Below are 25,221 nucleotides of genomic sequence, written 5' to 3'. Positions count from 1 at the left end.
AAGCATGTACGAACTGAGCGCACGGTCTAAAACAGTGTATTTGTAACAGTAATGCATTGCTGGAGATTGTCTTACATAATCTGAAAGAGACACGTTAGTGATAGATTCCTTACCTTAGAATATCCACAGGCGTCAGACTGGATCCGGAAACTTTTGCGCGTCGGTAGGCGTCTTCTGCGGCTCCGCGTCCGTCGTCGGCGTCGTGGGCGCCGTGATGACGTCGTCGGAGTACTTAGACGACGCCTCCGCGTGCTTACGTCAGTTCTTCTTTTTCCCGCGCCAGTCAGCGCAGATTCGGAAAAGAGCAGTTACCCTAGTCAATTTTTGACTAACTTTTGGTGATCTTTTTGATCCTTTCGAAGTCTAACCACTCCGACGGTGCCGTAGGGATGCCCGGCTTCAAGCATTGTGAAGATTGCGACGACACCATGTCGGTCACGGATCCTCACCGCCAGTGCCTGACGTGTTTGGGCGTCGACCACGACGACGAGGCCTGCCCCGACTGTCGGGCCCTTTCGAGGCGGCTCGAACTCCGGCAGTCGGCCCCACGCGCGTGAGGTCCCGGTCCCACGGGAGGTCGAGGGACAGGTCGCGGGGACGGAGCCGTCACAGCTCCAGGAGTCGGCACCATTCCTCCGGGTCCAAGTCGTCGGGTAAGAAACACAAGAAGTCGAAGAGGCATCATCGCTCTTCTGACTCCCCCCCCCCGACCGTCGCGCGATGCAGCCGGGGGTTCGGGTGACACCACCCACGCGGCTCCCTGGGCTGAACGCGACGCCGGAGGATATTGAGCGTTTCCTCATGGCCATGAGGTCCCTTTCTCCTCCGACGGGTTCCGCGGCGCCTCCGGGCCCGTCTGGGGGCCCTAGTGGGTCGGGGGCTTTGACCCCGACGCCGTTGGTTGCTTCGACGCCGCCGGCGCCTTCGGGCCTGGCGCCGCAGGGCCCCACGATCCCGACACCGCCGGTGCCCTCGGGCCCGGCGCCGCAGGGAACAGCGGCACCGGCGCCGCCGGCGCCTTCGGGCCCGGCGCCGCTGGGCCTTCCTCGGGCTCTGGATCGTCACCGGTGGACCTTACGACCCCCCCGGCGTCGTTCCGTGTGGTGTCACCTCCGGCGCCGTCCTCGGGCCTCCTTTGCTTCTGTTACGGCGTCGGGACGGCGCCGCACCCGACGCCGTTTGGAGATTTTTACTTCTATGAACCGACCTCATACAATTACAACCCTGACTCTCAGGAGATGGGTGATGAGGAGGATTGGGAGGGGTCTGACCAAGGAATGTCAGTCTAATATGGACTGGGCAGGAGACCTTGGCGAGGCCAGTGGCCTGGACACTTCTCCAGACACTGGATTTGTCTCTCCTCCTACCGTGGCTTCGGAGGAGGGAGCTACCTACGGTGTGGTGTTGACTAGGGCTGCCAAGGCCTTGGGCCTTGAGCTCCCCGTCGCGGCCGTGAGGACTAACCTCCTCACAGAGGTCCTTAAGCCGCAGTCATGCTCAATGGAGCCTCTGCTGCCGTTTAATGAGGCCTTGACCGACGTTCTTTTGGGCACTTGGTCCAGGCCCGCTACGGGTTCGCCCGTAGATAGGAACGTGGCCAGACGCCACCGCCCGGCTTCGGGCGACCCATGTTTCCTGTCCTACCACCCCACCCCCGAGAGTCTGGTCATCCAGGCCTCTAATTCCCAGACCGCATTCCAGACGGCCCCGCTGGATAGGGAATCCAAGAGGTACGAGAATTATGGAAAGAAGATATTCTCATCCCTTAGTTTGGGACTGCGGTCTTCCAACACCGCATGCCTCTTGGGCCGCTACACCCACTCTCTGTGGGAGACGGTGGCGGAAGTGCTGCCAGAGTGCCCGTTGGAGGTACGGGTCAAACTCGGCCAAGCCCTTGTGGAGGGCCGGGACGCAGCCAAGTATTCCATCAGGTGTGGGCTGGATACTACCGACTCACTAGGCAGAGTGATGGCTACGACAGTGGCGGTGAGACGCCACGCCTGACTGAGATCCGCCAATTTTTCGGCAGATGTCCAAAACACTCTTATGGACATGCCGTTCGATGGCCGTCACCTCTTTGGCGACAAGGCAGACCACGCGCTTGAGCGCTTTAACGACTCCAGGGCTACTGCCAAGTCCTTGGGCCTCTCGGCCCCGCTCCAGCAAACGGGTGCCTTTTGCTCCTTTCGTGGCCAGGGAAGGGGCGCCCCCACACGTGCCGCCAGCCACTCGCCGCAGACTGTCGTCCAGCGCGGCGACGGACATGGTAACCGCCGCGGAGGCGGTCGGGGAACCAGGCGGAGTCAGTCCACACCTGCCCCCGCGGCATCCATCTCTAAACCCTCCTAGTCCGTGCTTCTCGGCCCATGTGACGCCAGTGGGAGGCAGGGTTCGCCATCACCACTCTCACTGGTGCACTGTCACTTCTGACAGGTGGGTGCTGCAGATCGTCTGGAGGGGCTTCTCCCTCCCCTTCGAGACAACTCCTCAAGCCATGCCACCGCAACACCACCGCGTATCGGGGGATCACTTGCGGCTCCTGCAGGAGTAAGTTTCGGCCCTCTTAACAAGGGGGCCATCGAGCGCGTTCCTGGGCCAGAAGTAGGACGTGGTTGCTACTCCCACTACTTTCTGGTACCCAAGAAGGGCAAAGGGGGCCTACGCCCTATCTTGGATCTGAGGAACGTCAACGGCTTCCTCCGGAAGGAGAAGTTCAAAATGCTGACTCTGGCTCAGGTCTTAGCTGCCCTAGACCTAGGAGACTGGATGGTAGCGTTGGACTTGCAGGACGCGTACTTCCACATCCACATCCCCGTCCTGCCGGCCCACCGGTGTTACCTGCGGTTCACGGTAGGCCATGAGCACTTTCAGTTTACCGTGCTCCCCTTCGGCCTTACCAGCGCCCCACAGGTGTTCACGAAGGTGATGGCCGTGGCCGCAGCTCATCTGCGCAGGTTAGGGGTGTCAGTCTTCCCCTACCTAGACGACTGGTTGTTGAAGGCGGGCTCGCTCCAGACAGTCGTCAGCCACCTCCAGACTACGGCGGATCTCCTGCACCAGCTGGGATTTTCCATCAATGTGCCGAAGTCACACCTGTGCCCCTCTCAGAAGCTCCTTTTCATCGGAGCGGTTCTCGACTCGGCGCAGTTTCGGGTTTACCCGCCCGAACAGCGGGTTTGGGATATACAGGCTCCGATTCCGATCTTCCAGCCTTTATCCCGAGTTTCGGTCAGGTTTACGCTGCGGCTTCTGGGGCTGATGGTCTCCTGCATCCTTCTGGTGCATCACGCCAGGTGGCGGATGCGGGCTCTGCAGTGGGACTTGAAGTTTCAGTGGGCCCAGCATCAGGGCAACCTGTCCGACCACATCCTGATCTCGGAGGGCACTGCGAGACAGCTGCAGTGGTGGCTCACGGACCGCGATTGGGTTAACGGCAGATCCCTCTCCCTTCCCTAACCGGAGCACGTAGTTGTGACGGACGCGTCCCTCCAGGGCTGGGGAGGCCACTTGGGAGAGGCGGAGATCAGAGGCCTCTGGTCTCCGGCGGAGTCCCGGCTCCATATCAACCTGTTGGAGCTGCGGGCGATTCGTCTGGCACTGAAGGCATTCCTCCCGTCTGTCCGAGGGAGTGTAGTGCAAGTGTTCACGGACAAACACCACCGCCATGTGGTACTGCAACAAACAGGGCGGGGTGGGGTCGTGGACCCTCTGCCAGGAGGCTCTGCGCCTCTGGCAATGGCTGGAACATCAGGGCGTGACTCTGATGGTTCAACACCTGGCAGGTTTTCTGAACGCCAGGGCGGACGAACTCAGCCGACGGTGCTCGATGGATCACGAATGGCGTCTGAACTCGGACGTGGCGCAAGGCCTCTTTCAGCAGTGGGGAGAGCCTTGGTTAGATCTATTCGCCACTGAAGAGAACGCGCAATGTCATCAGTTCTGCGCGTTGGAATTTCCAAGGCGGCACTCGCTCTGAGAGCGCGAGTGGAGTTGCGGTCTGTTGTACGCCTTTCCGCCTATACCACATCTGCCCAGAGTGCTGAAGAAGATCAAGCGCGACCGGGCACAAGTCATCCTTGTGGCTCCGGACTGGGCACAAAGGTACTGGTATCCCGAGCTACTCAGTATGTCAGTCGATCCCCTGGTTTGTCTGCCTCTTCAGGAGGACCTTCTGTCGCAGCAGCAGGGGACGGTCCTCCACCCGAACCTGTCCAGTCTCCACCTCCATGCTTGGAGATTGAGCGGCGACAGTTGAGGCCATTTGACTTGCCTCCTGAAGTCTGTAACATCATTCTGGCAGCCAGGCGTCCCTCCACAAAGTCGGTATACGCCTGCAGGTGGAACAGATTTGTGGCATGGTGCACAGCAAAGGCTGTGGATCCCCTCAATGCCCCTCTTTCTGAGGTTCTCCTCTTTCGTCTCTCTTGCCCAGCAGGGCTCTGCTCTGGGCACTGTCAAGGGCTATCTTCCAGCTCTTTCAGCCTTTCTGAGGCTGCCTGACCAACCTTCTTTGTTCAAGTCCCCTATCGTTAATCGGTTCCTGAAGGGCATCACTCATACGTTTCCTCCTGTTCCCTTCGTGATGCCTCAGTGGGACTTGAACCTGGTTCTTACGTTTCTGATGTGCACTCCCTTTGAGCCACTTCACAACTGTCCTCTTCGCCTTCTTTCTTTGAAGACTGCCTTCCTGGTAGCCATCACCTCTGCCAGGAGAGTGAGTGAGCTCCAGGCTCTATCTTGTAAGCCTCCTTTCCTTTCAGTCCATCCGGACAAGGTTGTGCTACGGACAAGGCCCTCCTTCCTACTCAAGGTAGTCACGGCCTTCCACATTGGGCAATCCATCACGTTGAATTTAAAAGGTTATCAAGTAGCCAGCATTGGAGTGAAGGGTTTCATCTTATCTAGAATAAAGTTTTGAGATCATGACATTTGGCAAAGTCTACGTTGAGGAGTCTAGACCACCGCCAATTCTAGGATGGTCACATCAATATGACTTGCATATAATAGTCCACCCCAGTGCTGACAACCAAGTTATGGTGGTAGATGATTTTGACTCCGACACTTTATTGGGCAAATACGCTACATTTGTTTAGAACAGACTCAGTGAGGCAAAGAGTTATTTGCACAAGATCATCATGAAGAAGGGGGCTGTGCCTTTCAGGCATGTTGCAAGAAAGGTTCCAGTAGCTATTAGAAGAGACGCCAAGGCAATATTGGGCCAGATGAAGAAAGATGAGGTTAAAGACGCTGTGGAGCCTGCTGAATGGATATCTCCTGTGATGGTAATGAAGAAATCTGATGGCTCACCAGGTTCTGTGTAGACTTGTGCAGCCTGACCCAAAATATTGTGACCTACTGTTTGCCACTCCCTAACATAAATGATTTGGTTTTGTTGTTGTATGGGGGAAGGTACTTCTCAAATTTACATTAGCAAAGTGCCAACATTCAGGTGAGGCTTCATCTCAAGTCCAGGACCTTAACAGCATTTTTTTCTACCAAAGAAGTCCATCAGTTCAGCCGATTGTCGTTTGGTTTGTCATTTGCTGTGAGCTTCTCCAAAAATAATTTCCAATGTTTTGGCCGGAAATAAGATTGTTGTGTTCTTTCAAGATGTCATCTTGATTTTTTAAAACATCAGCATACAAGGTCTAAGGGAGTAGGTAGAGGAATCTAAAAAAGAGGACAATGTGTGTGAACTGTTTGCGTATATGGCAAAGATGCCCCTTGACCGGATTATACTAAATGGGGCCCATCAGGTAGGCCAGTGCCTGAAACCGAAGGGTGCAACAGACCAAGAGATATTTTAGTAAAGTTCTACAGCTATCGGTGCAAGGAGGAATTCAATCAATCAATCAAGTCGTATTTCTAGAGCGCAACTTTTCACCCAGGAGGGTATCCAGGCTCTAGCGGCTGGTCGTAGTCGAAAAGCCAGGTCTTGAGTCCCTTCTTGAATCCAGTCAGTGATGGTGCAGTTCAGAGGTGGAAGGGTAGGGTGTTCCAGGTTTTGGCAGGGAGCTGGGAGAAGGAGTGTGAGAAAAGGCCATCTTTCTTGCCTTGGTATGCCCCCACTTTTGTCTGAATTGCTGATGTGCTTTGACTGAGTGTCCCCAGGGCTCCTGCCAACCAAGTACCCAAGGTCTGTGTTCCTTCCCTAAAAACTGGGTTGAAACAAAACCCAATTGGTATCTCTTGCCACCTATCACCCCCTAGTAAATGGCACCCTAGGTACCCAGGGCATGGTGACAAGAGAAGACCCCTAAGGGCTGCAGCACTTATTGTGCCACCCTTAGGGGCCCTGTACCTGGGTACCCACCCACTGCCTTTGGCAGGGTGAGTGCCTAGGTACAGAACTAAACAAAGAGTCGACATGGCACACATCCATGTATGCCGTGCCCACAAACCCACAGTCATGGCACACATCAGTCACCCCTCTAGCTGGGTTCCCTGTGCCAGTGGTGTGGGCCCAGGTGCATGAGCTCTGTGCCCCTACAGTACCCAGGGCCATTCCTGGGCACTGTAAGTGCAGTGATGCCATTAAGAGTATATGGTGCTGGGAGTTTGTCATTACGAACTCCACTGTACCATAATGGCTACACTGAAGACTGACAAGTTTGGTACCAAACTTCTCCGCACATTAAACCCGCACGGATGCCAGTGTGAGATTTAATGTAAAATGCACCAGAGGGCATCTTAGAGATGCCCCCTGAAAACCTAACTTACAACCCACGTCTGGCTGAGTGGCTGCAGAGGCTGCAACACAAAAGACCTGTTGCTGGACCCCTGGGTAGGAGAACCCCCGCTCTCCTGGGTTCTGCAACAATGCACATTCTGGGCGAGGTGCTAGGTCTCCTCTCCCACGATGGACAGGGGGAAGCTTCAAAGGCATGCTGCCTCTGTGAGCTTCTCCAGACCATTTGCTGTACCCAGCAACCAGCCCCCACCAGTCCTGCCCCCACTCTGGCGGGAAGACTGGAGGGAAAAACTATGTCAGGAAGGGGTTGTGCCAGCCTGTGCCAACCCCACCCCTCAAGTGTGGGAGACGAGGTGAAGCACGACCCCGGGCTCCGGCCATCTTGAAGATTGGGAGCCCTGCCCAATCACAGCTAGACTGCTGCCACCCTCCTACAGGAGAGGAGCGGGCTAGGGGGTGTAATCACCCCAGGGCAGGGACCCATTGGTCCCTGTCCTTGCCCTACCTGTAACGCCCCTAAATTCAGTATTTAGGGGCTCCCTGAACCTTCGTTCCTCAGATCCCGATACGAAAAGAAGAAGATCAAGAAGAAGACCCGCCGTGCAGCTGCTAACAATAGGACGACAACAACTGAATTGGCCCCAGCCCTACCGGCCTGTCGGTCCTGGAACCTGCCCCTGCTTAATCCCGGCGACTCCTACGGACAGCAACCTTGGGACACTCGGAGGACCTGCCTGCCTTGACCCTCTTGAAGACTGGGACACCCATCAGCAGAGGCTCTGCTGCAACAACCCACCTGATGCCAACCAGGAAGCTCCGGATCAGCCCACTCTGCACCCGCCGAGCCCGGGCCGGGCCCAACCGAACCAAGACCACGAGGACGTCCCCCCAGTGACTGGGACCCGAAGTCCAGTGCCTAAAGACCCTCCTCGACCAACTTGCCGACGCCTGCAGACTCAGAACCAGGGGCCACCCCAACTGTGACCGCCGAGGGTAAGCTTTTCAGACACCCAAAGACACCCCTGCACTCAGCACCATACAGCCCCCCGTGCCTCCCTTTGAGGTACCTACCTGTGCTCCAAGATCCCAACTTACCTCTCGAAGTGCTGGTCACCCCTAGAGAGTCTCAGTCCCGAGGCTGCAGCCTTTGTTCCTTTTTGACCTTTCCCATTGGATAACATTGAGCATCCGAAGGCTCGAAAGCACCCTGCACCCAGACGCCAGAGTGCCGCTGGCTGTGACCCCTGTGACCTATCCTACTACCTCCCCTTGTAATTTGTAATTTGTAATTGTATTTGTAGAGCGCAACGGTCGCTCCGAAAGGAGCATCCTGGCGCTGATTCTGGAGGTATGCAGTCAGTTACGTAAGCCGAATTAAATGGCGGCCATGACATAATCGTCTGGAAGATTAAAAATCCAGGTTTTCAGTTGCTACCTGAACTGGGATTCAAGAGTTAGGGACCTGAGATTTTTAGGCATGGAGTTCCAGGCTCTGGAGGACAGATGAGTCAAGGTTTTGCCCCCTTTAGTTTTGAGGTTGAACCTAGCTATCTTTATTTGAGATATTTAGGGCCTGTGCAGTGGAATGCCCGGAATGCGATGATAAGAATTTTGAAGAGTATTCTTTTATGCAGAGGCAGCCAATGTAGAGTTTTTAAGGCAGCAGATGCTGAGGATTGCCTGGGCAGTTTTAGGACTAATCTGGCTGCTGAGTGTTGTACACTTTGCAGTTTTTTTAGTGTAGATTTTATGACTCCTGCCATCAGACTATTGCAGTAGTCTAGGCGGGCGAGGATTAGAGCCACTGTTACCGTCTTTCTTGAGTCATTGGGCAAGAAGTGGAAGAATTTTTTTAGAGATTTAATGATGCCAAAGCAGCATCCAGCAACCTTGGTCGAAGGAAAGCTCGGTGTCGAACAGGACTCCGAGATTCCTTGCTGTCGTTACGGTCTGGGGAGGAGCGGTGGAGTCTTCTGGCCACCAGAGGCTAGGACAGAAATTGACATTTTTTCCCATTGGGAGGATTTCTGTCTTGCTGGCGTTACATTTAAGGTGATTTACTTCCATCCAGTGGAAGACTTCCTTCAGACAATTTTTAAGGTTTAGTTTGGCATTAGTAGAGTTTTCCTCTAATGGCACGATGAGTTGAGTGTCATCGGCATACGAAGTTACGAGTATGCCAAATGATTCAATCAGAGAGATGAGTGGGATTAGGTAGACGTTAAAAAGTAGAGGACTTAGGATGGATCCCTGAGGGACTCCAGAGCAAACTTTCTTGGAAAGGAAAGGGCCCAAGGCAATGGTTTGAGATCTGTCTGTTAGGAAGGATGTTATCCACGCGAGAGGCACTTTTGAAATACCAATGTCTTTTAGTCTGCCCAGCAGTATAGGGTGGGAGATGGTATCGAACGCCGCTGTAAGGTCCAGCAGAATCAGCACGCTGTTCTTTCTTTGATCCTGAAGCAGCTTTATGGAGTCTGTCAGTTCAATTAGTGCTGTTTCAGTGGAATGGTGAGGGCGAAACCCTGATTGTTGGGGGTGGAGGAGGTTGTATGTTTCTATGTGTCTTTTTAGTTCTCTGTAGACCAGTTGTTCCGTGATTTTTCCCAGAACTGGGAGGAGAGATATTGGGCGTAGATTGGAGAGGTCTGAGGGTGATTTATTATGTTTTTTCAACAGAGGTTTTACAATTCCTTGTTTCCATACTCGTGGAACAGTGCCTGTATTGAGGGAAGAGTTTACGATCTTATTTATAATTGGATTCACCACATCAATTAGCTGATGTAGGATTCTAGGGGGGCAGGGATCTGAGGGTGCTCCTGATTTACAGGCTAGGATTACTTCACGAGTTTGGGATAGACTGACCGGAGTGAACGTTTTCAGACTTCCAATGGAAGTTTCTCCCTGGTTGAAGAGGGTAGCCGCATGAGAGACTTGATGTATGGGAACATTTTTCTGTATTGAGTCAATTTTCTCCTCGAAGAAGTCCGCAATTTGATTGCAGAATTCTTGGGATGTGGGTATTTCGGGCTGTAACGCTCTTGGGTGGGTAAAGGTCTTCACTATTGAAAACAACGTTTTTTGTTTTTGTTTGGATTCTTTGATGGCATTGTTATAGAAATCTTTCTTGGCAGTTTTTATGTTGGTATGATAAATCTTCCTCAGCTGGATGTAGGAGTTCCTGTCTGCACTGTTGTAAGTTTTGCGCCAATTGCGTTCTCCTTTTTTGCATAATAGATGGGATTTGGCTAAATCTGGGGTAAACCAGGGGGCATTTTTCTTGCATCTTTCATTCCCTCTTCGGGGACGTTTGTGTGGTGCACGTACTTTAATCTCGTGTTGTATCCAGCTTTGGAAGAGATCTGAGTCGTGTTCTACGTTGCCCGTCAGACTGGGGGTCTGAGTCTGGATGATAGGTTTAAGCTTGAAATTTTCCTCTACTTTTTTCCAGTTCACGTAGTTATCAGAAAGTGAATTGGTGTTGATTGCGATCTGGGGGCGTGGGGCTTTGATGCAAAACGGGATCAAACTATGGTCAGTCCAGATGAGAGGGACAGGAGAATTGATTTCTAGGCGGGGGAAGTTCGTACATACCCCATCTAGTATGTGTCCAGCTTGATGTTTGGGCTGTTTAACCATTTGTTGACGATTAAAAATTTCCAGGGTCTGATGGAAATTAAGAACCTGAGAGTCTGCTATGGAGTCGAGTCGAGCCCTGAGCAAGTGACAAGGAGCCCAGCTGCCACAGTCGCGTGGCCTGCTAGCCAGCAGCCACTAACCGAAGGCCCCCCTTCCCTCTTTGGATATCATTAGACCTACCTACCTCTGGACCCGGCCACCCCTGTGCCGCTGGGAGTGAACTAACTGTACTTACCTGGCCCTGGGGGACCCCTGAGTCTGTGCCCAGAACCCTAACTTCACCAACCAAGTTCTCACCTGGAAACCGGTAATTTACTTACCTGCCATTGGATAACATTGACTCATTTTGACTCAAACATTTTCGAAGTGTGAAGTTTTGAAATCTAAAACTATTCACATAAAATCAGCCAAAGTCCGAATTCCGAAGTACTTACATGTGATCAGGGGAGAAGCCAGTACTGTACCTTTCAGCCCAATACTGAACCGCAAAAGTAATCCCTAGCGGGGTTACTAGTAATCTGTATTTTCTCCCTAGGAACCCATTGTCTTCTTTTCTGTGAAATTTCTTCTGTCTACTTTTGAAAACTTGAAATATTCTTTAAAAATCATTCGAAATACTGAAACGCAATTACCTACCTGTTTTGAGTTAAGACCCCAGTGCAGACCCTAGGAGACCAATACTGGATTACAAAAGTAACGAGATCGTACTTCACCTGCAACCTGAATTTTCTCCCATTGAATAACATTGTCAGATTTCCATTGAAAAGTTTCTAAGTGTGAACTTTTAAAACGGCTTTATATTCCTGAAAATTCACTACAGTAACTAAAACGTTTTTGCTATTCTGGTTTCAGCTTAGACCCCAGGACTGAATCTAAGATCTAGTCCTGGAACTACTAAAGTAACCTATATAGTAATCAACTGTACTTACATGTGGAAAACCCATTGAGCTCAATGCTATAGTGTGTTTTAGGATTGTGTTGCTTACTGTGAATACTGTATTAATTGTGTGCACAAACTTTATTGCTCCTTTGCAAAGTAATTACATGAGAGAACTCATAACAAGAAAAGTATATTTTTATAACTGTTGGTTCTAAAAAATAAAAACCCTATATCTGTGGATATAAAAAGAATTGGCCCGAGTTCAGTCCTTGAGTGTGTGAAAACTTTTGACTGAGTGTGTATAACACATGCTTTACACTGTACTCTGGTACTGCCTTACTGTTTGACCAAGCTACCACTTTGGAGAGTAAGGTCAGTTCTGACTTTAACCTCTGTTATACCTCTGGGGTTGGTGGACTCTATACACACTGTACTTCATTCTAGTCCAGTATATATGGAGCCTCTTTCTCACAAGGAACGTCCTCCGGAGCGGCTATGATATATCCATGGTATCTCTGCAAGGGCGTGGTGTGCTGAGCAGAGGTTCCTGTGTGGCTGATGAAAGTGTTGCTGGTGGTTCATGTAGACAGGTACTTGGTCATGTAGGGCTTTGTAGGTGTGGGTCAGGAACTTGAAGTGGCATCTTTTCTGAACTGATAGCCAGTGGAGGTCTCTCAGGTGGTGATGTTGGTTCTCTTGGGTAGGTTGAGGATCAGTCTAGCTGCTGCTTTCTGGATCAACTGTAAACTTTTCATTAGTTTGGTAGTGGTGCCGGCTTGGAGTAAATTGCTGTAGTCCATTCTGCTGGTATTTATGGCCTGCGCTACAATTTTCCTGGTGTTGATGGGGAGACGTGAGGATCATGCATAGTGTGTGGAAGCAGGCTAAGGAGTTGGCGTTCACTTGACATTTCATGGATAATTCACTGTCGAGGATAATGCTGAGGTTTCATGTGTGGTCCATATGTGGGGGCGGGTCGGAGGTCCGATGGCCACCAGGAGTCCTTCTATAAGGCGGTGTGCTTGCCGAAGACTAGGATTTCCTTCTTGTACGGGTTGAGATTAAGGCTGTTGTCCCTCATCCAAGCTGAGATGTTCTTCATACAGTTGTGAAAGTTGGACTTTGGCATGGTAGGGTCAGCTGAGGATGATAAGATGAGTTTGGTGTCGTCAGCGTAGGAGATGATGTTGATATTGTGTGATCTGACAATCTCTGCAAGTGGTGTCATGTAGATTTTAAAGAGTGTTGGGCTGAGGGGTGAGCCTTTTGGAACACCTCACGTGCTTGGCCTGTGATGTCAACGGAGGGTGCGTCCAGCGAGAAAGAATGCCATCCATTTTAAAGCGTTGTCTGTGTTGCAGATCTGGTGTAGATGATTGAGTGTGTGGTGAGAAGCAGTGCCAAATGTTGTGGAGAGGTTGAGCAGAATCAGGGATGAAGATTCTTCTCTGTCGAGTGGGGTGTGGATGTCTTCTAATGCAGCGATCAGAGCTGTCTCAGTGCTGTGGTTGGTACTGAAGCCTTATTGGGAGGGGTTTCTCTCCAGGTGTTCGTTGAATTGGAGGTTGATGGCCTTCTCCAGGACTTTGGCGTGGAATGAGAGCTTCGAAATGGGATGGTAGTTCTGTAGCTTGTTGGGGTCTGCAGAGGGTTTCTTGATCGGTGGTTTGACCTCAGCGTGTTTCCAGGTGTCTGTGAAGGTGGCTGTGGTTATCGAGGTGTTGAGAATTAAGTTGAGTTGGGTGCTGATCTTGTCCTTTCCGAGAATGAAGAGTCTGTGCGGGCAAGTGTGGGTTGGTGCTCCTGAGTGCATGGTGTTCATCAGAGGGGCTGTGTTCGATATGCTAAGTTTGGTCCCAAGTTAGTCGGCGGCGGTGGCTGAGGAGGATGGAAGGTTGGGGGTTTAAGTTTTAATAGACGGTTGCTATTTTGTTGTGAAAGCTGTCTGTGAGGGCGTTGCAGAGTTCCTGTGATGCAGGATCGCGTTTTCAGTGAAGGCAGGTAAGCTCTTAGATGATACTGAAAAGTTCATTGGCTTGGTTTTAGCTTGTGTCAATCCGGTGTGTGAGGGCCTCTTTTTTTGCAGCTTAGATTTGCCTTTAGTAGTCGTTGAGGGCTGATTTGAAAGTGGCTTTGTTGGTGTGGTTCCTGCTTGTGCACCATCTCCTTCTTAGTGGTAGACACCTGCGTTTGGACCTGCGGAGTTCTGGGGTGTGCCAGTTTGCTTGCTCGGGGGGAGGGGTCTGTGCGGTGTGGCTTGTTTGTTGGGGTGCAAATCAATTGGCATCATTGGTGATCCAGTCATTGAATTTATGTATAGTATGCTCCGAGTTGGTGATCTCTTTAAGGGCAAGTAGTGCTGTGGGCCTTGGTCCATTGTTACTGGGTGAACTTGGACCACTTTCAGAAGTCAGTTGGAAGAGTTGTGGGCAGGTCCAGCGATGGTGAAGTGTACGATGGGGTGATCCGACCTATGAGTTCCGAGGAGTGGCTGTATCTGATTCTGTTGCTGGATGTGAAGATAAGGTCCAGCGTGTGTCCTGCTTTGTGTGTTGGGTTTGTGTCTAGCTATTTGAGGCTGATGATGCCGAGTCTTTCCAGAAGGTCAGTGGTGCTGGTGTCTGTTGTGTCATCCAGGTAAAAATTGAGGTCTCCGAGGAAGATGTAGTGTACAGATTCAGTGGTGAGTGGGGTGATGAATTCTGTGATGATTACGCTCAAACCGGTTCGTGGGCCTGGCAGTCTGTATGCTAGTGTGCCTCTGATGGTGGTGGTAACGTCGGTGCCGAACTGGAAATTCATGTGTTCCATGATCAGCATGGTTTTGTCGTAGGAGTTGCTGCAAGTGATTGATTCCTTGTGTGTGATGGAGATGCTGCCTCCGTATGTGTTGGTGAGGTTGCAGTGTTTCATTTTGAAGCTCTGGGGGTTGCCATGGCGATTTCTGGGTCTATGCGAGGATGAGCCAGGTTTCTGTGATGAAGCCACGTCGGGAACAATGGTGGTGACTGTGTCCCAGATTTTGGTGGTGTGCTTGCAGAGCGAGCTGGCGTTAAGCAGGTGAGTTGTACAGGGATGGTCTTGGCTTCCGGGGCTGGTATGGCTCTGGTTGCTATGATGGTGCTCGGTGCTGGTGTAGAGGTGAATAGACAGCGGAGGCAGTTGAAAGGTCCTGCTGTGGAGCGGGGTGTTGAGGTAGTAATTGTTATTCCGTCTGGGAATTAGGGCAAGCAGATCTGCGGTGAAGTACTGGTGGGTTGCGGGTCATGGCACTGTGCAGGGTCCACACCCATACAGGCGTAGACAGGCTTGTATTTGGCACGCCTGTGGCGCAGCTGAACAGCTGTCTTCATAAGTAGTCCTGGGAGGTGGGAGACGCTAGAAGGGAGGCAGAAGGTCTGCACGGGTGGAGTGGCGAGGAAGAAAAACTGCTCTTCAATGCCTAGGTTCATTCTTAGACATTGTAACTGAATAGGGAAGCCATACCGAGAATGTGGCCTGGACACTCGTCATTGCGAAGTTCCCAGGTCCATGATGGCTTCACTGTAGCCCAAGAGGTTTGGTACCAAATATCTTGTCCTAATAAATTTAGTTTCATCCTCTTTAGTTTGGGAGGGTTGTGTAGAAAAGTGCCTTTTTTGACATGGCCACCCGACTTTTTGCCTGATACCTCATGCAATTTCGACTGACAGTGCACTGAGTCCCTGATAAACAGGTCCCCAGTGCCAGAGCTCTTTCACAAAAATGTACCATTGTTCCACAAGTGGCACGCCTTCAGCCCCCAAGTTCTAAGTAAATGGTACCCCTGGTACTTCCGTCATTGGGACCGAAGCGGGTGCTACGAAGGCTGCTGGTACTAATTGTGCCACCTTAGGAGGGGCTCTCACCAAGATCATGAAAACTGCAATTGAAGGCTGGTTGTTTTGGTGCATACAAAACTGAAGAGTCGACATGGCACACAGCCCTGTATACCATGCCTACAGACACTGCATGAGATAAAGGTAAGCCACCCCTATAGCAGGCCTTACAGCACGAAGGCAGGTGCACGAAATCCCATGTGTGGACATATCTGCCTGGGTAGATATAACCCTGCAATGCCTAAGTCCACTCATAAACATGTAATTCACCAGGGAAGCCATGCAGAGTACATGGGCTAGACACTCCTCATTATGAAGTTCCCAGCTCCATGATGGCTTCACTATACCCCAAGATGTTTGGTACCAGATATTTTGTCCTAATAAACCCGCACTGATGCCCGTTTCGGATGTATTAGTAAATGCTGACAGAGGGCACCTTAGAGGTGTCCCCTGAAAACCTACTGTCTGGTCTCAGCCAGCCTGCCATCACTAGACATGTTTCTGGCCTCCTGGGGTGAGAGCCTTCGTTCTTCGAGGCTGGGAACAAAGCGTACTCTGGGCGGAGGTGTTCACACCTCGTCCAAGTAGGAACTGCCTTCCAGGGCGGGATGCTTCAAAGGCCATGCCGCCTTTAAAATGCAACCAGGCCTCTCCAGTTAGTGGAAAATGCCAACCCCCTGTCCTGATCCTATTTTGTGGCAGGAGGACAGGTGGGAAAATTAGTTTGAAAATGAGGTGGGCTCACACCTAGCCAGCACCTCCCCTAAGGTGGGGCAGGTGATGTGGACCAAACTTTTCCCACTCCTCCATCTTGTGTTGGAGAGATTTATCTTATTAGGGTCAGGGTTATGCCCATTTCCCACAGGAAGTGGTCATATAGAGGGTGTAGTCACCCTAAGGTAAGTAGCCCATTGTCTGCTACCAGGTACTCACCTTAAAATACCTAAATTGAGTATTTAGGTGGCACCCCTCAACCCAAACCTTAAGATTCGACAGACCTATAGAAGAAACGGACAAAGAAGAGCTGCTGAACTCGAGAACTGAGACCCTGCCACAGAGTTTTGGGCGAACCCCTGCCTGCTGCTTCAAGACCCTACACTCGAGATGAATTGTCTCATCCTGCTGCTCTGTGGCTTCTAATAACCCCAGAGAACTGCTGGCCATCCCCAATTGCCAAGATCTCCCTTGGAGTAGAGGAGCTACTTCGCTGCAGGCCACAGGCACCGAAAACTGCAGAGTATGGTCCACCAACTTGCAGCCACCGGCCTTACCGACACAACAACCGACTAGGGAGAGGTACTTGTGTTCTGGGAGGTCGGATCTGTCTCTCCCTCGAGTGAGGAAACACCAGGACCAAATGGAGCCGTGCAGTACCACTTCCTGTGGTACTGGAAGCCCTGAACTAAAACGGACCACAAAGAGTCCCGTCGGGGCTTCAGCTGCACAGGAAGCAAGCACCTGTTGAGGGACTTCAGCATCCCTGAGACGCACTCTGGGACCGGCCCAGCAGTCCTAAAATTCGTCCTGCCAGCTGTTTGCTCTTACTGCGAAGACCACCTTTGCGCACAGAGGCCGGCCTACCTAGTCTGCAGTCAGCCCACCCGGCCACCGACGAACCCGCTGTGCTCCTGTGCTGCTGAGGACTTTATGCCTTGAGCCCCTACTTGGAAGCTCTCAGACTTGCATAAAAGTACCCCTCAGCAGTCTGTTTCTAGGTGCCCTCCCTTCACCATAGCACTCCAGATACCAATGCCTTCAGCACCCTGCTCCCAGCTGAATCTCTGACTCTTCCGACAAACATTGGACCTTGGCTTGCTACCACTCCGAACCCTAAGGATGAACCCCTAGAACCGTCTGCCTGATTTTCTCTGCATTTCTGCTTTTTCCTCCCATAGGAATCCATGGTGCATAATTGTGCACAATTAATGCTTCTTAACCAAGCATTCTTAATTTTGCCCCCCGCCCTGATCCCTAAAACCAACCTCGCCCTACACTTGATACTACTTGAGACATTAAACCCTGCCTGCATTTAAATAGACTACCAAACCTTCTCCACTGCCTTGAACCCCTAAAAACTACCCCCAAACCAGGCCCCAGCCCTTAAAACTACCCTGCCCCCTTCTAAAAACTAACCTCTGAACCCTAAAACCTACCCACACCCCTAAATATTAGCACGCAACACGGCCCCAGCCCCACTTCCCTGTCTACGTCCAGAGCTTCATGTTTCAACACTTCCTCTTCCTCTCCCTGCCCATCCAGACACTAGACCGCTATCTGCGTTAACCACACATATGCGTGGTTAAAGCAGATGCGTGGTTCTGGCAAGTTTTGTTCCACTTGCGGGGAAACGGCTTGCATGGCTCAGCATGCGTTGTAAAGGGCATTTCCCTTCACAGGTGTACGGCAAAACCTTTGAGAAGTGTAAAACAAATGTTGGGTTGAGGAAACATAGACATTATGATATGCCCAAATTAGACTTTGTGTTCTCCACCCAACCTTCAAAGAAATGATTTTGAGACCTGACACCACTAGAGAAATACCTGAAAATGCATACATGCTCAAAGGGATAGACCTCAGCCTTATACACTATAATCCTAGACGATTCACTGACCCTGACACACCAGTACTCCTCCAGGTTGGCAAATCCTCTGGGAAATTCCCCCTTATGATAAGCAATGGTCTCACACATGGAGGAATGTTAATCCAGTCAGTTGTATATTATGCAGAGAAGCAGTCTACAAAGTTCTATATAACTGGTATATGTACCCTACAAAACTGCATTAACTGTTCAACAGCTAGTACACTATGCTGAAGATAATGCAAGGCCAATGGGAGACTAACTGCATATATTGTGGACATGTCCTAAGACACGCCCGTTCTGGACTGCTGCCCTGTCAGGCCTGCACTCCACGCTAGGCGACCCTGTCTCAAAGATACCAGGTTTAGGAAGCTGGCTCCGTATATACTATACCAAAGTGAGGTATAGTGTGCAAAGAGTCCTGTGAAACCCAAAAGGTAGGCAGAGGTAAAGTAGATAGCACTGCACTCTCTATTTGTGGTAGTGTAGTCGAGCAGTAAGGCTTTATCAGAGGACAGTGTTAAGTATTTGTTGTACCCACTCAGTCAGCAAATTAATTCACACACTGAAAGACTGAACTTCAGACCAATTGTTTTTGAATAAAAATATTCTTTTAGTTATTTTATTTTGTAGAACCAAGCAAGCCTGGCACAGGTAAGCAATAACTACTTTACAGTAATAATACAATTTGTAAACCGTTAGGATTTCAATTGTAAATGTACTTTGATTGGATTACAGAAATGTTACTGTTAATGCAATGCTTTTCAGAATACATTACATATACTTTGTATAGGATTTTTAGTAAAATATCATATAAGTTTCTTTTTAATTAACTTTTCTTACACAGTGCAGTATACCTGGATGCATTTCCTGTAAACAGGTAAATAAAAGCGTTTTGGTTATTTAGTTACAATTTTAAAGGATTTCTTAGATTTTCCAACTCCACACAGTTAAACACTTTTCATATAAAAACAGTCAATGTTATTCTATGGGAGAAAATAGTGTTATCGGTTCAGAGGTAAGTACTTGTGGGAGTTGGGTTTCTGGGGTTAGACTCAGGGGTCCCCGGGGTCAAGGATGCACTCTTGTTACACCCTCAGCTGCACTAGGGCGGCCGGGTGCAGAGTGCTGAGGATCAGTGTTATCCAATAGGGGATAGGGGCCTCCGGTTGGTGGCTGCTGACGAGCAGGGCACTGGGTTGTGGGAACAAAGCTCCTGGACTTAAGCTCAGGGTGAATGGGGTTTAGGCCAGCACAAAGCAGCACTAGGGCGGCCGGGTGCAGAGTTCTGCTTTGGCGTCGGAAGCCCTGTAGTTTTCATGGGGAGTCTCAGTTTGCAAAAGCACTGCAGGCTCAGGGAAGGTCTTCTGGGTGCGACCACCACTTGGAGAGGTAAGTTGGGATCTTTGGTGTTTGTTAGGCACAGTCAGTTGGAGCACCAAAGGCCGTGCGACGTTGGGTGCAAGGGTGCCTTTTAGGGTCGGATCTTCTTACCAGCTCCTGGTCGTGGTTGTGGGGACCTCCCGGTTTGAGGCTGCAGGTGTCTGTTTGAGGCAGGGCAGAGATCACCGGCTCTCTGGTCAGGATCGCCGGGGACACCTCCTCTTGGTGTTGGGCCACTCGAACTCAGGCCGTTGGCATCTGGTGCAGAGTGGTGCATACTCGCAGATACTTGCGGAGCTGGAGTCTTTTGTTTGAACAAATCCGATTTTCCCAGGGGACACAGTCTTTGGGATTGAAGGCAGGCGGGTCCTCCGGGTTTCTTGGGGTTGCTGGCTGCAGGACACACCGGGGTTTCACTAGAGCAGGTTTGAGGTGGGGACACCATACATATCAAAGGAGGCAGTGGAGAGGGAACATGTCCACGTAGACACAAGGGGCGGGTTCAATCTCACCAACTATAGATAATGAACAAAGAGAATCCACCCATGTAAGATAGGCGAAAAAATGGGGAAAAGGTCTGGAGTTAGAAGTGTTTCCTACAATGGTGGGAAGCACGTGGTGTTCTTTAAATACCCCTCACACACCAAAAGGGCCCTTGGTGTCATGCTTCATCATAGGGGTCTTTGCGTCCCTCTACGGAAAGTGGCTTGCTACTAACCAGCGGATACCTGGGAGCACTGATGTAATCACTATATGTGGTGTGCGAGGGTGGTGAGTGGTAGGTTCAGGAGTGAATGGTAAGTTTTAAAAAAATACCTGAGGTGGGGACACGCTGGTAGGGCTGGGCCAAGTCAGTGGGCGTCCTCCTCTTGTTAGCCTCGGCACCGCTGTTTGGTCCTTGAATGAATGAATGAATGATTACGTATTTGTATCGCGCATGGCTACCCGAAGGCATCCCAGCGCTTTGGACAACTTTCATTCACCGAATTCAGACAAACAGCAGGGTTTTCAACGACTTCCTGAAACTAAGATGGTTACTTTCCATTCTCAGATCGAGTGGCAGATTGTTCCAGAGTCTTGAAGCCTGTAGGGAGAACCGTCGTTCACCCATCCGCACCTTTTTAGTTTTAGGGATTGAGAGAAGGTTCTTATTGGAGGATCTTAATTCCCGGCTCGGGAGGTGGGGACAAAAAAATAATTGTATCAATAGGGGTGCTTTTTTATGGATCACTTTGTGGACCGTCACCAAGGTTTTAAATTCGATCCTCTGTTGCACTGGAAGCCAGTGCAACTGGCGGAGTGCAGGTTTGGCAGATGTTCTTCGTGGAATGTTCAGCAACAAACGTGCAGCACAATTCTGAACAGTCTGCATTGTCCTGATTGTCCCTTGGGGGGAGCCCAGATAAAGTGCATTGGACTAGTCAAGGCGTGACAGAATCAACGCCTGCACTAGTATCCGTCTGGCTTCAAAGGGGAGAAGAACGATAATTTTCCTCAAAAGCCTCATAAGTGCGTAGCATGTGGCAGCTACCTTCAGGGCCTGGACAGAAAAATTAAGAGCTGGGTCAATCCATACCCCAAGGCTCTTAATTTGGGTCTTAGGTTTGGGTGGTTGGCCCAGATTGTCCGGCCACCAACCATCCACTGTGGTAGGTGTTTTATGTCCCAGCAGCCTCACCTCAGTTTTTGACCCGTTTGGTTTAAGGAAGGATTCATCCATCCATTCCTGAACTTTATTAAGGCAGCTGGCGAGTTTTTCAAAAGGGGCATCATTGGTAGATAGTGAGATGATCAGTTGTGTGTCATCTGCGTATGTAACAAGTTGTATTCCCCAGGGAAGCACCACCTCAGCCAACGGCTTCATATAGATATTAAATAAGGTGGGGCTGAGGGATGAGCCCTGGGGTACACCGCAGTTGAGACACATTTGAGGGGAGGAGGCTTCATTTTCAAATACCACAAAGGTCCTATCAGCCAGAAAAGATTGCATCCACTGTAGTGCGCGGCCCGAGACACCGACCTCCTCCACCCTATGAAGTAGAATGGAGTGGTTGACGGTGTTGAAGGCCGTGCTAAGATCTAATAGTAGTATGGCCGCATGATTCCCACTGTCTACGATCTTCCTTGCCTCCTCAACCCCTGCAATGAGCGCTGTTTCGGTGCCTTGATTTCTCCTAAACCCTGTCTGCGTCGTGTGAAAGAGATTGTTATCCTCAAGAAAGGTAGCCAGCAAAGAATTGACATACTTCTCTGTGAGTTTACTAACAGTGGGCAGAAGAGAGATGGGGCGATAGTTTGCCCAATCTTCGGGGTTAAGGTTGGGTTTTTTAACAGGGCCTTAACTTTGGCCTGTTTCCAGGTTGGAGGCACCAAGCCTGAGGTCAACGAGGCATTGATCACTTCCTGAATGACTGGAGCCACAGTGTCTGACACCAGATTTAATTTGGTAGGGGGTGCAGGGTCATTCGGAGAGCCTGATTTTAAGTTTCTTAGGAGACTCTGAGTAGTGGAGAGGTCTATAGGAAGGAATTCATTAAGTTGGATTTGGGCCATATGAGAAGCCAGAGGGGGTCCAGTGGGAGAAGGCTGAAAAGAGGAATATATGGTAGCTATTTTGTTGAGGAAGAATTTGGCAAGTTCCTCACAACATGCCTGGGCAAGTCCTGGGTCTTCAATAGGGGTGGGAGGGGCGACCAAAGATTTAAAAATTTTAAAAATTTCTCTAGGTGAATTGGCAGCCATGCTAATTTTGGTCTGAAAATAATTAGTTTGGGTGATTTTAATCTCCTCCTTATACTTTTTTAGGGCAAGTTTATAGTTGACTTTGCCATTTTCGGAGTAGTGTTTTCTCCACTTCCTTTCTTGTTGCTTGCAGGCGAGCTTCAATAGTTTCAAGTCCTGGGTGTACCAGGCCTTCTTGTTCTTACCACTTCTGTGGGAAAGTTCCACCTTCGGAAGGGAAAGATCCAAGGGTGCCTCCACCCATCGATTGAAGGAAATATCGGCTTCCACCGGCTCCGGTGGGATTTTGGGAAGGGAATTTTAAGATTGATGTTCCAAGTTTCGATGGGGAGTTTGGACCATCTCCGACATAACTGTTTCGTGAGTTTAGTATGTTCGGGTTGATTCTGAGAGGGCAGGGAGAACAATAGTAGTGAATGGTCAGACCAAGGGATCCGAATCGCATCATCATACCTAAGGGATTCAACGTTGGTATAACAATGATCTAGGATGTGTCCTGCAGAATGTGTTGGATCGGTAACTAGTTGTTTCAGATGGAGAACTTCCAGACCAGTAATCAGTTTTATAGAAGCCGGTGCATCTACTTCATCTGCATGGGTATTAAAATTCCCCAGAATGGTAAAATTGGGAGAAGTACTAGCATAGTTAATAGCTGTGCAAGAAAGATCTTCACAGAATTGACCGCAAGGGCCAGGGGGTCTATAGATCAGGATTCCTGAAAGAGTATTAGTGGGAGAGAAAGAGATAGCAAATTTGAGGCTTTCAGCTCCAGAGATGGAAAGATTTTCTATTCGGCATCCAAGGGTATTCCTATAAATAATAGCAATCCCACCCCCCCTCGATCATGAGGTCCTTCTTTTCTTGTAGGTTCCAGTCTGAGGAAGCAAGGTTCAGGGGTGCCCCTAAATACTTGATTTAGGGGCGTTACAGGTAGTTAAAAAGGTTGGGACCAATGGGTCTCTTCCCTGGGGTGGGTAGACCCCCTAGTATGCCACCCTCCAGTGGGAGGGGGGCATAAGCCTTTTCCTGGTTTGCTGGATCCCCCCCATCTGCACGATGGCGGGGACTGAGAGTTGTGCTACATCTAACCTCCCCCACCTGAGGGGTGAAGTTGGCAGAGTTGGGCACATCTCTCTTCCTCACTTGTTTTTCCCACCGGTTCTCCCGCCGAAAGTGAGGGTTCGAACCGGTGGGGACCAGTTGCTGAAAGTAGCAAGTGGCCTGGGGAAGCTCACAAAGGTGGCAAGACTTTGAAGCTTCCTCTTCGTGAACCCTGCCCATCCTGGGTGAGGAGGCTTGGCACCTCGTCCCAGGATATCCATTGTTTCAGGGGCCCAAGAGCAGCAGGCTCTCGACCCAGGGGTCCAGAAACATGTCTAGTGGTGGCAGCTGAAAGCAGCCACTCAGCCTGGACACTAGTGGTAGGTCGTTTTTCAGGGGGCATCTCTAAGATGCCCTCTGTGTGCATTTTTCAATAAATCCCACACTGGCATCAGTGTGGGTTTAATGTACTAAGAAGTTTGATACCAAATTTCTCCGTTTTCTGTGTAGCCATTATGGTGCTGTGGTGTTCGTAATGACAAACTCCAGCACCATTTACTCTTAATGGCAGCACTGCACTTACAATGTCTAAGAAGTAGACACTGTAGGGTTACAGGGCTCATGCACCTGTACCCTCACCACTGGTATATTGCACCCAGCTAGAGGGGTGACTGATCTATGCCAGGGCAGTGGGTTGTAGGCATGGTACACTGAGGTGTGCCATGTTGACTCTTCACTTTGTTCTGCACAAAAACACGCAGCCTGCAAAGGCAGTCTGTGAGTGTAATTGTACTTGACCTCTAATGGTGGCATAATATGTGCTGCAGCCCTTGGAGGTCTTCCCTGGTCACAGTGCCCTGGGTACCTGTGGTACCATTTACCAGGGGCTGACCTGTGGCCAGAGAATCCAATTGGGTTTTGTTTTTAATGCAGGTTTTAGGAAAAAAACATAGGCCCTGGGCTCCTGATTGGCAGGGGCCCAGGGCACACTCAGTCAAAGCATATCCGCAATTCAGCAGAAAGTGGGGGTGAGCATGCAGAAAGAGGGCACTTTCTCACACCAGGCTTCATTCTCTTTAGGTTTACAGCAAGCGACTCCCTTTATTAATTGAGGGCGGATGAAGCAATCATCTGGAACTAACTGGGGGCACTGAAAACAATCATCGCAGCCTCCTGTTAGAAAAGGATCCGTCGGGCGGTAATAAGTGGCACACCCGGTTATGGTTGCTCATGACCATGAAGAAACTAATATCCAGACTCAGTGGGGAAAGCAGGGTCTTGTAATCAGTATGGGAACCCCTGCTGGAATGTTTATCAAGGGGAATCTCGACCAGAGCACTATCACTGAGCTTGAAGGCATTGAAGGTATTTTGACATTGGTGGGGCAGAGAATGAGCACAAGACGCTATAGCTACTGTATGGTTCCCATTTGTGGATTCATTCTTTTGATTTATGGTTTGTTCGCCAGTCAGGGGAAATTTGGGGAAAAACCAAAGCCTTATGCGCAGTAAGAAGACATTCGGATTTCCGAATGTCTTCTTACTGCGCATAAGGCTTTGGTTTTTCAGAATTAAATTGAATGTTCATTGTATTAATTGCCCCATGCGCAATCAGGCCAAAAGAAAGGGAAAAATATTCATCCTAGTGGCCTGACATAGAAACGTGGACAGGGTACTCTTAACCTAAATGAGTAATTTATGTTTAAATGTCCTCTGTGTAGAATTGTATAAATGTTTAATTTCTTTCGTTTTTCTAAGTAATGTATGTTTGTAGTTACTGTAAATACATGTGTCTTTGTGCAGGACAGTAAGTAATTCTTCGGACTGTCACAGAATCTGTAAAAATTGCTGCAAGCTTCTTTTCGAATTTCTAAAACATAATGTTTACACTTAAGGATTAAATACCTTAGTGTATGATTCTGCTCTAAATAAAAAAGACAGCAGAACAAAAAAACGAGTGACCGGGTCTTCCTTTTTTCTCTCAAATTTTTTTTTCTCTCAGATAGTTTTTCCATGTTTTAAATGTTCTCTACCAGATATGCATGGGGTGGGGAGTGGGAGTTGATTTCCTGTTTAATATTTCAAGACTTTGGCCAGAGACGTCCGAGCAACAATTAGAAGTTGTGACTTTAACTTACCTGTGGTGGTAGAGAGTGACAAACTATTCATTCCTGTGTCTCCCAGAAGCCCTACCAGAGTTTTTCAGTGGTATTTTGATTCCTATAATCTGGTTATTGTGCAACACGATTTTTTTCCAGTAGTCTGGATAGGTCTGGATTGTGTGTGCATGACAACCACTTATGGTAAACGGTGCTCCTAACTCCCCATTTTTTCCATCAGAGCTCGGAGCGTCCATGGATTGCATGTATGCAAGTGGGAGATGGGCACCAGTGAGTTAACAGTTTATATGT

At 49.9% G+C, this 25,221-nt stretch overlaps 1 protein-coding gene across 1 annotated transcript in view; it reads left to right on the top strand.

Moving 5' to 3' along the window:
* Positions 1 to 25,221, top strand: part of PIK3C2A (phosphatidylinositol-4-phosphate 3-kinase catalytic subunit type 2 alpha) — a 553,726-nt gene that overhangs the window by 24,947 nt on the left and 503,558 nt on the right. The window lies entirely within an intron of this gene.

This window comes from Lissotriton vulgaris, chromosome 2_1, assembly GCF_964263255.1.
Source record: "Lissotriton vulgaris chromosome 2_1, aLisVul1.2, whole genome shotgun sequence".
Lineage (NCBI taxonomy): Eukaryota > Metazoa > Chordata > Amphibia > Caudata > Salamandridae > Lissotriton > Lissotriton vulgaris.
Note: the sequence above shows the minus strand (reverse complement) of the source record. Positions and strands in the feature narration are given on the sequence as shown.